The sequence below is a fragment of the Ornithodoros turicata genome, chromosome 6 (genome assembly GCF_037126465.1).
Source record: "Ornithodoros turicata isolate Travis chromosome 6, ASM3712646v1, whole genome shotgun sequence".
In the NCBI taxonomy this organism is placed as follows: Eukaryota; Metazoa; Arthropoda; class Arachnida; order Ixodida; family Argasidae; genus Ornithodoros; species Ornithodoros turicata.
Genome location: NC_088206.1, coordinates 22,264,087 through 22,277,769, shown reverse-complemented (window position 1 = coordinate 22,277,769; position 13,683 = coordinate 22,264,087).

Below are 13,683 nucleotides of genomic sequence, written 5' to 3'. Positions count from 1 at the left end.
GCAGCGCCCTTGGAGTGTGCAGCGCGTCCCGCTTCCCTGGGCTGCTCCCTGCTCCTGCTCATTCAAATTTCGCGTCGGACGCGTTCAGACGAATGTTTAGAGGGCTCTCGCTCGGGAATCGTCTTTCGTGATGGTTTTGGTGCCCCGGTGCTGTGACTGTTTATTGTGCCTTCCTAGTGACTCGGAGACTGACTGAAATGAATGACTCGGAGATAAAGATTAGCTGTTGATTTACAACTATGATTGTATCATTCACGGCAGATGATGAAACGTTTCCTGTCTATGAAGTCAGCTAAAGAGCCTCAACCGTGGTACTTTTGTTTAAATTGTCTGCGTTTGTTTCAAGTATATTACGAACACAGGCTAGACAGTGAGCAAGGAAAATGCCGTTCTGTATATGTGATGTTTATTGCTTATTAGGTATTTACATCGATAAAATTGAAAGAGATTGAACTCTCTCCGTGTGTTCGTGAAGGAGGCAGGTTTTCTTTTGGCCAACATGAAAACTAAAAGAAAAAGAACATTCCGGAACACATTAGCTGTCGACGAACCAACAAGCCAGGTCAGGTCAACAGGCGGGTCAGTTTCTTATTTTTTGTTAATCTTGCCTCATATCTAGCGAATCGAACCTTTGATACCTACGGAAGAAACATGCGTTATAAGTGCAGCCGCGTCCGCGTGTGAAGGTTATTAGTGATCAGGAAGCCGCCGTCTTCGCACGGTTAAGTTGATCGGTTAAGGGACATGGAAAGGCCGGGAAGGTGTACCTGCTCATGGTAAGTTGCTCTTTAACGTTGTTCATTTCCGCTACAACTACGTGCATGCCGTTTCCCAAAATGTGCATGTGTAGGGTGAGCGTAGTGAACGGTAGCTTGCCAGAGTACGTATGCGATTGTATTGAGGGTTGTAACAACCTAGAAGCGCTTCACGTCAGTGTATTATTTCAGGCTTGACTAGTGCTGAAGGTTATCGTCCCAGTTGTAGCGCTGAAATATTTTTCGATGTAGATACAGTGGTGCGTACAATTGCCTTAACCAGCGGAGCGCGTGTCATCGGGCGCTGATACACAGATGGAAACGAGATTGGGATGATTCACTATCCCGCTGAAGGGAGGGTCGGTACGCACAACGGAGATGTCGAAACGCTAACTCATCCGCTGTGCGTACCGACCCTCCCTTCAAGGGTATAGTGGATCATCCCAACCTCGCTTCCAGCTGTCTGTAGAGGAGGTGGAGTTCCTCTACATGAGTCCTGACCGGCGATGATGGAATGTCCCAGCGGGCAGATGTGTGTGGCCTCACACTAGGACGATGCCGGTAGAACTGGCTGGCAGGCGCAGTGGCACGTCGTTGTCATCGTCGTCCACGGGCCGCCACATCACTCCCCCCCTCAGACGCCGGGCGGTACATGCGGTTGAGGTTCGCGTCGGTACCATGAAGAGGAGAATGATGACGGCTCGTAGATGGTGGACGACTTGGCACACGGCTTGTGCTTGTGGCTGTTGATGCAGCAGCAGCGGGATGGCGGGAACAAGAGCGCTGCGATCCGGGCGGGTTCCAGTGATGGGATGTGAATGCCGATTGGTTGAGTGGTTGGGTGCTTGAGTGGTTGCTGATTGTGTTGAGTGTCTGTTGAGTGCGTTGAGCCCTTGTTGAGTGCGCTGAGTGATAGCTGCCGAGCGTTGATTGCTGCTGGGTGAGTGCGTTGCTGAGTGGGCGACAGTACCGCGACCGGTACGAGAGCGTGAATGCCGATTGCCGCCAGAGACGTGCCAGGGAGGACCATCATGAAGCAAGTGGAGGCCGGAAAGTCAGCTTACTGTGGTCTCCCTGCGGGTCCCCGGTGGAACAGTGGTCCCGGTGCGCCTTGCCTGCTAGAGGGTGGTTCGCTGCTGGTTCGCCGCTGAAAAATTTAGGATGTTGAGTGGCCGAATAGACGAGTTCAGAAAATCTCAGTGCTCTTTGCGCACGCATTGCATCCTGGGCGCTTGCTGAGCGGGGGAACAAAGAATAATCCTTCCGATTTCGCTTTCGCTGACCTTGACACGTCGTGGACCATGGACCGGTAGGGGAAAAATCGGAACAGTTTGGAGGCCACCCCTTCCTTTCGTATTAGCAAACTCCCACAGTTCAAAGCGACGCTAAGCACTCTGGATTTTCTGAACTCGCCTATTACGCCGAACATGATGTTCGTTGTTCGGGTCACCAAATGTAGAGGAGGTGGAGTTCCTCTACATGAGTCCTGACCGGCGATGATGGAATGTCCCAGCGGGCAGATGTGCGTGGCCTCACACTAGGACGATGCCGGTAGAACTGGCTGGCAGGCGCAGTGGCACGTCGTTGTCATCGTTGTCCACGGGCCGCCACATGTCTATCAGCGCCCAATGACATGCGCTCCGCTGGTTAAGACAAGTCTGCCCGCCACTGTACCTCCCGTCAGTCAATTAACGAACATTACTACCCCAATGCATGGCCACCTCCAATGAATTCTTTCGAATCCAGCGCTCCGGGTAAGGAATAAAATTATAATTCTATACTGGAGTGAAATCTGATCGCCTTGATACATTGGCGGGGGGGAGGATATGTTTGTTAAAGATAAAGAAAGGGGAAAAGGTCTGACAGGCCAAGGCCGACTTGCTATTCCCAAAAGAGAAAAAAAAGAAAATAAAAGGAAGAAAGAAAGGCAAAAGAGAAGCAGAAAAGAGAAAGTGGCAGGGGACGATGGGGTGGCTGGTGGGGTGGCTCAAAGGCTGCTGAGCAGCCCAGTGTCCTTCAGGTAACACAGGAGGGCTCGGGTGACTGCCCACTGTCTGGAGTGCCGGACAGGTCCCAGCAGCGTCGCCAGGGAAAATTCCCTGTGGCCTAAGGAAGTGAGATTTGTGGCGAGGACGGCTCGGGGGCCGGCGTACCGCTTGCAGTGCAACAATAGATGGCGTATGTCGGCGACTGCAGCACAGCAGGGACACATCGGGGACGTCCGTCTATCCATCTTAGAGAGGAGCAGCGGGGTCAGGGCAACATCGAGGCGTAGGCGATGGAGGATCGACTCCTCCTGTCGCGACAGCCGCTGGGAGAGGGTGAGTTCCATCCTCGGGTCGATGGATTGGAGGAACGTGTTTGTCGCTACAGCGTTTGAGCTAAACGCGAGGGTGCTGCGAGACGTCTGGCGGCGGATCTGTATCAGGCAGGCCGATGGAGTGAGAGGAATGGTGGTGGTCATTGTGGTGGCAGCTGCCCCGTGCGCGCCTCTCGCAGCAGCGTCAGCGCGGGTGTTTCCCGGCAGGCCGAAGTGGCTGGCGACCCATTGAAGGCACACGCTGTGGCCGGAGGCGGTGAGACGGCTGTATGTCGTGAGGGCTAGGGAGCAGATGTCTGTGACGATCTTGGAGCAAGGAGAAGATAATATTTGCAGCGCCGCCTTGCTGTCCGTAAGCACAGTCCAGTTGTTTGGGGGCCTCGTTGATATAAGTTTCAGGGCTTCATTGCTTTGCTGGAAAGTCAGGCAGCAAGAGTAGCCAGTCGGCAAAACACCCATGGGTCAGAATGACGTCTTCACTTAACGGCGTAGCGATGTAGTTTGTCATGTTAGTAATGTAGTTTGCCAACACTAATTATTCATAGGATCGAAATAAATCAAGCGAAGTGATCGGCTTTGTTGTGCTGTTACTGCTCAAGCCGACAGTGCAGTTTTATCTCTAATATTTACACTTCATTTGTTTCTCAGCTGGTACTGGAATTCGACGTCAGATTCCGCAAAAGCCTTGATCAAGCAATGGCGGAGATGACCAACATCCATCCTGGCGGCTTTTTCAGCCATGAAGGAAAAAGAATCGCCGACGTTCGTCGATGTGGACGTATTCTTACGTAAAAAAAAAAAAAGAAAAAATCGAAGTATGACCTGATATCAACGGTATGTGGACTGCTTGCTTTGTTTGAGACAATCCTTTTGGAAGGCACAAACACGAACTAATTGCGGCGTTCCTCTCTAGATCGTCCCCGAAGAGGTAGTCTCCCCTGGATCGAAACACTTTTTCGGGCAGGAGAGCCTTGTTTGGTGTAGTGACGGAGAGGCTGTGCAGCTGGAACCGTCGGGCATGCTTGAGTTTGCGCTGCTCTGCTGTTGTTAGGCCTGCTGCAAATATATGTTGTGGGCGACAACGAATTCTCGAAGCCGTACAGAAAGCCACGGCTTTCGCAGCTGCTAAAATCGCTGAAGGTCAAGTAAAGAGCGGTTCAGTATTTAGATCGGCTTTTGTCTTTGTCCCGCATGTGCTTGCAACACGTTGGTCACCTTCGCGTATGTTACAGATGCACACTTCGGCGAGTGTGTATTACCACTACTGATACCAAAGCGTAAACGCACAATACATGATGAGCGTCGTGCATTTTGCTGTGCACAGTAAATTTATTTACGCCCCTATGAGTGTAAAATGAGTGTTAGATAACTCACACCCTTATGGGTGTAAATGCTACACCTCAATAATGGGTGTAACAGGGGTGTCACATGTTACACCCAAAAGAAGGGTGTTTATTGGGTGTATTGACCCAAAAACGAAAGAAGGAGGCTTGCTCCCGAAATTCACGGAACACTAGCTCCACTGATGCAGTGCAACCTGCATTTGCAAGTGTGAACATCTTAATTATCTAGACTCTTAGAGCTTTTTTATTTCCGTGTTAGCGCCGCGAAGCAGCTGTGGCCATGAGTGGCGTACAGGCGTTGACAGATGGAGAGAGGACAACGGGAAGGATTGGTGAACAGGGGGGTTAGTGTGCGTCCTGGGCCGACCTGTGGGGGAACTGACATTCGTTGGGAAAGTCCAGACGGTGACAGGATTCGAACCCGTGTCACCGGCGTGGAAAGCGATGACCTTAACCCCTATGCCACGGGAACTGGTCTCTTAGAGTTTGGCTAGCTGTGCACTCCAAGAGCTTAGAAAGGCTTTGCTAGCTAAGCCAAGTGCTTCCGCTTTAACCAAGTCGACACTTCAACAGTAGCCTGCCTTCGACATTTGCAAGCCCAGTTGAAGGCTGCTGCTGTCGAACTTCCCTTGTTTGTTCCTAACTGTTCGTAATCTTTGGTTCATTCTACTTTTTCTTTTCGTATATTAATTTCACAATCACTCACAGTAATTAGCCCTTTACTTACATACACATGTGTATTTTAATTTCAAGGTCACCCGCGCCAGTAAACCTTCCAGCCAGGGGGTCAAGCCCCTGTCACCAATTTTCAAGTTTAGTCCTGCTGAAGGCAGCGCTGACTGCCAAAACGTCGACCCCTAATTTTGACTACAGATGTCCTACAGTTGGCAATACGACTGTAAATCTGTTTATAGTAATTCCCATAATTCCTACTTCATTTTGTTAATGCAATAAAAGTTGCAATAGTTGTTAATCCTTATACGGCTTCCCAAGTCTCTCCGTTACTTATGGTCTATATCTTCTCGCATTCATCTGCATGTACCAAGTTATCCATAACACACATAAGAAGTTATATATATATATATTGCAAAGATTATCACAATGAAAAGGAAAACTACAGGAGCTTTGAGCATTGTGCGGCATACACCCCTGTTGCACTGATATGAGTGTTCCAAAATTTAGCATGGTGTGTAACATAAGTGTGATCGGGGTGTATTGGTATACATTACACCCATTTTACACCAACACGGGTGCTTAGTTGAGTGTAGTATAAGTGTAATTCGGGTGCGTCCTCATAGTACACCCTTTTCACACCGGGAAGGGCGTAAAAAAAATTACTGTGTGCGTGCGATACGTCACGTACGGATTATGTCACCACAACATGTTCCTCTCCGTTGTGTGTGGACTGTACACTTCTTGGACAACTGTACCCCTTAGACGGGCGTACCTGTTAGACGGGCGTACCTCTTAAACGGCCCTTAGACGGATGTACCTGTTAGACGGCAGTACCTCTTTGACTGGCGTACCTGTTAGACGGCTGTAACTCTTAGACGGTTGTAACCTTTAGACGACGGTACCTCTAAAATGGCTGTAGCTGTTAGACAGCAGTACCTCTTGGACGGACGTACCTGTTAGACGGCAGTACCTTAAAAGTGCTGTACCTTTTAGGTACAGCACTACTACAGCACTCGTACCGCATAAAATAATGGGTACGTTTTTGCAAAAATGTACCTTATAAAAGGGGTTTTAAGAGGTACAGATTTGAGAGAGTTGTTACCTCGTACACCTTTTTCACACCAAAAACGTGTAAACGGGCTGCGCAGAAGGTGTTCCAAAGCTCTCACACCCATTTAACACCGTTCAAAGGGTGTTCCTATTTTAGAAGGTGTAATAAGGGAGTAAAAAAGGAGTATATACAAGTTTACACCCTATTTACACCCCAAATACACCCAAAAGGGAGTTTTTCAGTTTACAGTGCGTATAGATGGAGTACTCATTCATGCATTCATCCTGGCTAATATTTGATAATAACAACATTATTTATTTATGTATTTCATAGCAGGAGTGATTGGGAGCAAACACCAAATACCACTTTTCGTGCTTTGTATGTGATGTATCTGCTCCCATATAGCAGCAGCAGAAACTAGTCAACGTAACAAAGTAACTATTATTTATACATAACAAACAGGCAGGACATTGGAAAACAGCTTTTAACTGTAGAAGTACGTATTCTCTAACCGACGGTTTGGAGGATTTCAGTAGAGCAATATCAATACTACTGAGCAAAATAGGCAGTGTACGCGTATATTACCATCTACTACATGCTGTTCTACATTTTGTTATGAGACATGTTTGCTGGTGACGATGAAAATATGTGAGAGGAGTTCGTGACAAGCTGGCTACCCCGAGAAGGCGGCGTTATATTCAAAAGCTGCTTTTTTATAGGTCAATGATAGTATATATTGGTGCATATATATTTCCCCGAAAACACTCCTTCACTCCATTCATTTCAGGCGTCAGCATCTTCGATGCCCAGCGTGAAGATGCCTTCGCATTCCATTTCTCTTTCTTTTTGCTTTTCTTTTTTGTCATGATTTTTAATGCAAACTATCGTTACGCCTTACGTTGTGGTCTTTCTTCCCGTTTAACAGCAGAGCCGCAAGCTTGGCAACGGGATACAACAGAATAATTACCAAAACTTTGGTCAACTCAACAGCTACGGAGAGAATGGTTTTTAACGTTATGAGTTCAACAGCTAAATTGTCAGTTTACAACAGAGCCATTTACCTATATTTTTCAATAACTGTACTGCTATGTCCACCTTATACCAGGCAAATACAAGGGCACGAAGAGCGCGTGGAATAGTCACCAAGAAACGCATAATCAGCGCAAGTTTCCTAAATGTGCTATGAAAAGCGACTTCCAGAAACGTAATTTCTTTCCACGTCCCTGTTCACGACAAAAATGTCTAGTCAGATGACCTTGCGACACACAGCTTTCGATCGCAAGTTTGAATAACGACCGTTCGTAAAGAACCATTCCTTCTTTTATGAGTCTAATATTTGTGTTCTTCCGAGGAAGTTTCGCTCTTGGTTCATTTTCTTCCATTTGCGTCACCCGATGGGAATCGAAAGAAGCAAATAGAAATCTTGGGCAGGTGCGCGGGACAGGCACCGCGCCCAACCGGATCAATAAGTGAAATTTGGCAGACGCCGGCTGCTGGTCACTGATTTGCATAATTCGTAGCAAATAAATGCGTGTACCGTAAGGTGTGGCGGGACTGCGATGACGCCTGCCTAATAATGACAGAGGAAAAAGTAATTAACTATGACATTACCAACCCTTTAATGAGTTTCTTTCTCTCGCCGATGAATTTGCTGTGTGCGCCAATACATGCGCGCGTGCAATACAATACTGCACCGCTATGTAAAATATCTGGTTTAAGAAATGCAGGGTAGAAAGTTGGATGGCAGAGAAATACGATCGCCGTGAAGGGGAATGTGAAACGTTTCCCCAAGTGTCTTTCCGGATAAGTATAAGACACGGTTATTTGCGTCGATATGAACCTGCGTTCCAATTTCTTGAGCAAATAGCACTAATAGACGCGACATCGCGAATACCGAAGCTCCAACCGCCAGTTAGGGAGCGCGGGAGAGGTCACATGGTTACGAGCACCAATGAGAACGGCCACAGGGACAATTCATGACAGGGGACAGGCTCATGTTCCCAGGCAACTTCAGGTTTGTGTTGCGTTTGTCCCTTTGTATGTTCCAACCTCAGAACAATTTCTTTCCATCATGTTCACCAGATGCCTCGTGTCGTATGTATGTGTGTATGAAAGGAGGAGAACTATAGGAGAACTATAGGAGATAGTGTGAGAGTGAATGCGTCAGTCAAATGAGGCCCATCAGAAAGCGGATGCCAGCGTGGTCGAACTGGTCAATCGAGAGATTACGCCGCTTTCTTCATTTTTCGATGACTGCCAGATTACAGCTGTTCATGTGCTGCGCAATCTGTCGACGGAGAGCAGGGCAATCACCAACCGGCCCCATACTTTACGTTATCTTATATACGTTGTTCAGTCAACCATGTTGTTACAGAGAGTCACCCCTTAGCACCACGAGTATGATCCTCTATACGTATGGAAAAATATTTGTTGTATACTACCTTAAAACGACTTTTTCCAGTTTCCATAACAACAACAAAGACACTGATGATGATGAATGGGGAAATTCGCCACCTGGGTTGTGGTCCCCTACCCAAACGCCGACGGGGCTGCATGAGATGTAAAATGACAATGAGGGGACGAGGGGAGAGATAGAGTAGCAATGCCGTACATCAGTATTAAAGGACCGTTTAAGGGAAGGAAGGGTTTTAAAGTAGTTAAAGGAAGGATGCAGTTTCCATAAGACATGTAAATGACCTCGGAGTTTTTTTTCTTTTCCTTTTCTTCTCTTCTTTTTCTTTTTTCCTTTTCTTCCCTTTTTTACTACCCCTTTTCTCCTTTTTCTTCCCTTTTCTTATTTTTCTCTTCCCTTTTTCTCCTTCTTACTTCCCTTTTCTTTTCTTATTTTTCTTTTCTTCCCCTTTTCTTTCCTTCTTCCCTTTTTTGCCTTTTTTGTTTGGAACAGCAAGCCGACCTTCGTCTTGCTGACCTTTCCTTTCTTTTTCTTCAACATACCCCCCCCCCCCCTCGGAGTAGAGATCCTCTTGCATGCGCAGGTCATTGTTTTTAAACGCGCGCGATTCCCAGAAACGCATGTGCTTTGACGTTGTTGCAACCTTCCTTTAGTCTGGAGGCGGTGATGTGGTTTATTTAAGGTACCATTCGTACCAAGAGTAGCAAAGTAGAAATATAACCCCACAGAAAGAAAAAAAAAAAAACTCCCGGTGACCGAACTGTATGTGCTGCATGTGCGTCCCCTAGAAGTGAAAGGAATTGCGAGAAACTATCACAGGAACGAGGAACTCGACAACACATGCCTAGAACACGCAATGTTGGATACATTTCTGACTGACTGTACTTTGCTTGCAATTAACTTTTTTCTGTACTTAACGTACACAAATTTTGTACATACACTCTGCAGTTTGAATTTGAGTTTGAATGTTACAAAAAACTACTTTGCAGTGCTTTCAATGCTTCTGATCGGCACTTTTCGATCAAGTACCCAGATACAGAACATGTACTTGAAGTAAGAAACTCAAGATTAAAGGCGAATGTTCAGAAAGAAAGTGTATGATTGAGAGGCTTCAGATGTTGCCGAACTTTAAGGATCAATCATTTTTGACAGAACACCGCCACTTAAGCTCTCCTATTGTTCGCACAACTTTGTTTCAACAACTTCGTGTGTGTTCCCTGGATGTTATCATATTTCTCTGGTTCTACGCTGGCCAAGCATCCCAATGAAATGGTGAGGGAGATACACGAGGCCTTCAACACTTATCTGTATGGTTTCGATTGCGTTAGCGCTCCTTCAATTGCATTGTCATCCGCGGAAATTGATTATGTTGGTGAAGGCACACAGATCGCTGATATCGCCGTTTGAGTGTTTTGGTTCCCGGTTCGAAAACAATCAGCTGAATTCGCTATAAAGCCGATTCCTCATCAGACAGCGCCAAAGACGGGGTGCTGACATACGACGTTCCACATTCCGCTGTCTTTCGGCCTCAATGATTTCTCTGGTGGTACATCCTTGGTACATCTCGCTATCTGTTGGGTTATGTGACTATCATAGTATCTCTTCCATAGGCTTGGCGGCATTAGGGAACCAATAAATCCCACAGAATTTCGAAGTGTTCGCGCGCAAGGACAACAACAACAACAATAAATGAAGGAGAAGTGATGATGACATGGGATGTTTCCCCGTGGTAGCCACAGGACCCTACCCCACTTCACAGCGGTTAACATGAGAGGATGAATTATGATGAACGCAAAGACGCTCACCGCATGAGTCCCTAATGTCCGCCATTTGCAAAGAAGGCAAGGTGAGGTCAACATGGCGCCATCCAGGGTGGCTTCAAATATGGCTGCCGGTTTATCTCTTTATTCCCTCTCTATCTCGTTGCTTTCACTAGCTAGGTTTCTGCAGGTTTGCCATTCACTTTACAGTCCCTTTAACGCCTCTCCTCACTGGTGGTGGTGGTGATGGTGATGGTGAAAGGGCTCGCCGTTGTCTGCCTCACAGGGGTGGGCAACGTCACGCCTCTTCTCACTCCTTCGTGCGTGGTCAGGATGTGAGCCAATCGCCGCAGATGATTTGAAACGAGGCTTTCGATTGCCACCAGTGGCTACCCATGTGGCTGATTGTGGCTCGTTGTCGTAGCTACGGTAGCCAAAAGCACGGTAGTGATTAATTGTTATGTCACGTCGTTTAGACTTTTGTTTCTATGCGGGTTGGTGAAGCTCTGGCGACAGAGGTACGAGAGCCATTCCCTCGCTGCCTTACTGGCGGAAACGCCTGCATTCACCGTGCCGTTTTTCTGCACGTCTAGAAGCCCCTCCGTTGTAAAAATTGGGACTCACACAACATCTTGGCAAAGTATTGGCAAAGCTTGTTCAACGCTGGACCAGTAATGCCAACATCCAGCCAATATTGGGCCAAGATGTTGGCCAGGTTCACATCCATGGAAATAATTGTGGTCTACATTTATCAGGCATAACTTAGGACCAAGTGCCGCAACTCCTTTAACGAATTGCTATCCGCTAACAGAGAGTTCTAGAATAGCCGACCCAAAATGCGAGCGCTATAATACACGCATCGGCCTCTCTCTTCCTGCTCAGCTTGTTGAATAAGCTTTTCATAACACAGAGCACGCTTGCTGCTGCACGAACAGGTTGATTCACATAAGTGAGAAATAATGTACGAAGTGGAGACGTCGACACCCGAACAGAACCGGCGTTTTAAGTTTTTGTTTTATCGTTTCGTTTAGTTGAAAGTGGAGACAAAATTCTAGAAAATTTCTGGAAGCTACTTGTTTTAAAGCGTAGTCTCGTTGTGCACTGTTGGTTCCAGCTTCGTTTTCAAAAGGCAATAAGGTAAGGTACCCCAGTGCAAATCAAAAGGGTAATTTGGGTATGTGTTTGAGAAAATTTATTCAACGACTCACACTATACAGCACAAGTGGCAAGTGGCACTATATAGCAGTAGTATAGCTAGTATAGTATTTGGGTTTGTTTGTACATTCAGTAACCCGTCACATAGGATCATCCAAGATAAAGACAAGAAGAAGCAGACATGCTGTTTGAAGAAGTAGACATGCTAAATGATGTTTTAAAGATGGTACCAAGTCCTGCGCATCCATAGTATCACGACCAACTTTCACATCGCCTTTCTTCAGAAACTTTCTCCTTTCTACTTCACTTGGGATCATTTTCAAGAGACCACAAAGCACATTCGTCTGGAATCCCCCTTCTTGTAGACAACGGGCAGTCTGTAGTACTGTAAAATGTTGCACGGCTTTCCTAACTGTTTTCGAGGCACCTGCGTCAGGCGACTAAACTGCTTTCAATTTGGAAATGTTCAGACTAAACTGCGCAAAAGGGTCGCCGGGGAATGCGGGAGAAGACTAAGGTTACCTGCATCCGGGTCTCAATGTGGGAAAAGCTTCGAGCAATGCACCAGGGAAACATTTCCTAGTCGAGTGGTACCGACTCAGAGTGACCCTGTGCGGAGGGTCGATGTAGCTGGATGTGAAATGTAAGGTTCATGTCCGTGAAAATTCTGCTCAGACTTTTGGAATAACCTGTAATGTTACGAAATATTTTTCGTGGCAGTGTCTCTAAAGTTTTCTCTCATTAAATTTTGTTACCTTGACAACAACACAACAGGAACTTAATTTATCCGATACGTGATTTATGAGAGAAAGAAACAAACCACAGTCTCTCCTTCTAAAGAAGCGCGTTGAGGCTTCGGATTGGTCTCCTCAAACGACCTCCTGCACTCTAAATCGTTTCACACCTTAAAGGGTGTAAATCAAAATGTTCATGGCGCACACCTTTTAAGGTGTATTTTAACACCGTCGTGGCAAGTGGTGTGTAAAGGTTGTTACGCCGAATAAAACTGCTGAGTTCGTGGCAATATGCTGGTAACCCTGTATTCACAATTTCCAGCATATTGCATATAATCATATTGAGGTCCATATATGTATGTAATCAAGGTGATTAAATATGTGTGTAAACATGGACAGCCGACATACAGACAGTCATGTATGGTGTGGCAGCTGTGCATGGCAATGAAGCGTGGCAGCTGTATAGTTTTCGTGAAATTGTAGACCTTCTTATGAGCAGGCACCTCCCCCATATGCATGTTCATTACTTAGGACGTTGCATTTATTCGTTTCTTCAAGGCTTTGCAGTGTTGTACCCACAAATATCTAACCCCTGTAAAATGCATTACATTGTTCATTACCCGCGGCTCATCAGGATGTTTGGTCCTCTCCTATAGCTGTGTTGTGTATGCGGTTCGAAGGGAAACACCACCATTTTAAGATGTTGCTAGAAAAACTCGACATTTTAAGAACATAACCCTTTCATTAGCAAGAAGACATCAATTTTGTCAAATGTATGTGTGGTCGCAGCCCTTAATCAGAAATGCCACATCTACTGATGGTTCCAAGGGGATACTACTTCAACATGCCCCAGAAGCAATTCAGAGTTATATTCATAACCGTGATATTCACGCAGAATCTGTAGTCTATGCGAAAAGTGCAGTTGATAATGATAACACATTTGCTGTTGGCTGTGTTGTTGCCAAATACTATTCCGAGGAGGACTTACCCGTGTTATTAGAGCCATATATGTTATTAACTCTGATATCATTTTTCTTATACAAACATTAACTACAGTAGAGTATGATGAGCACTATCATGTATTTGTTCTGTCTTGCAATGAGGAGCAACGTGTTTTAAGAAATTTAGGCACTATCTCAACAGGTCTTCTAAATCTGTAGATAGTAGACGTGTTGTAGATCCACGCCATGCACTTTTGTAATGTAACTTCCCGTTCCCGGTTCTTGTATACGTTTATGTTTGTTCATGTGATCGAAAATAAACATACTCCCTTCCTACACCCAGGCGACACACTTATCACGATATTTCACCTGAGGGTGTAGTACTCCATTGTTACGCACTCAGGAACTTCCAATACAAAGTTGTAGGGTGTGAAAGGGGTGTGATCTTTGTTAATACACCTGTTTTACACCTTTAAAGGTGTGAAACGATTTAGAGTGTGCGGTGACTGGACAGATCCTTTGAGGAGGGGCGTCCC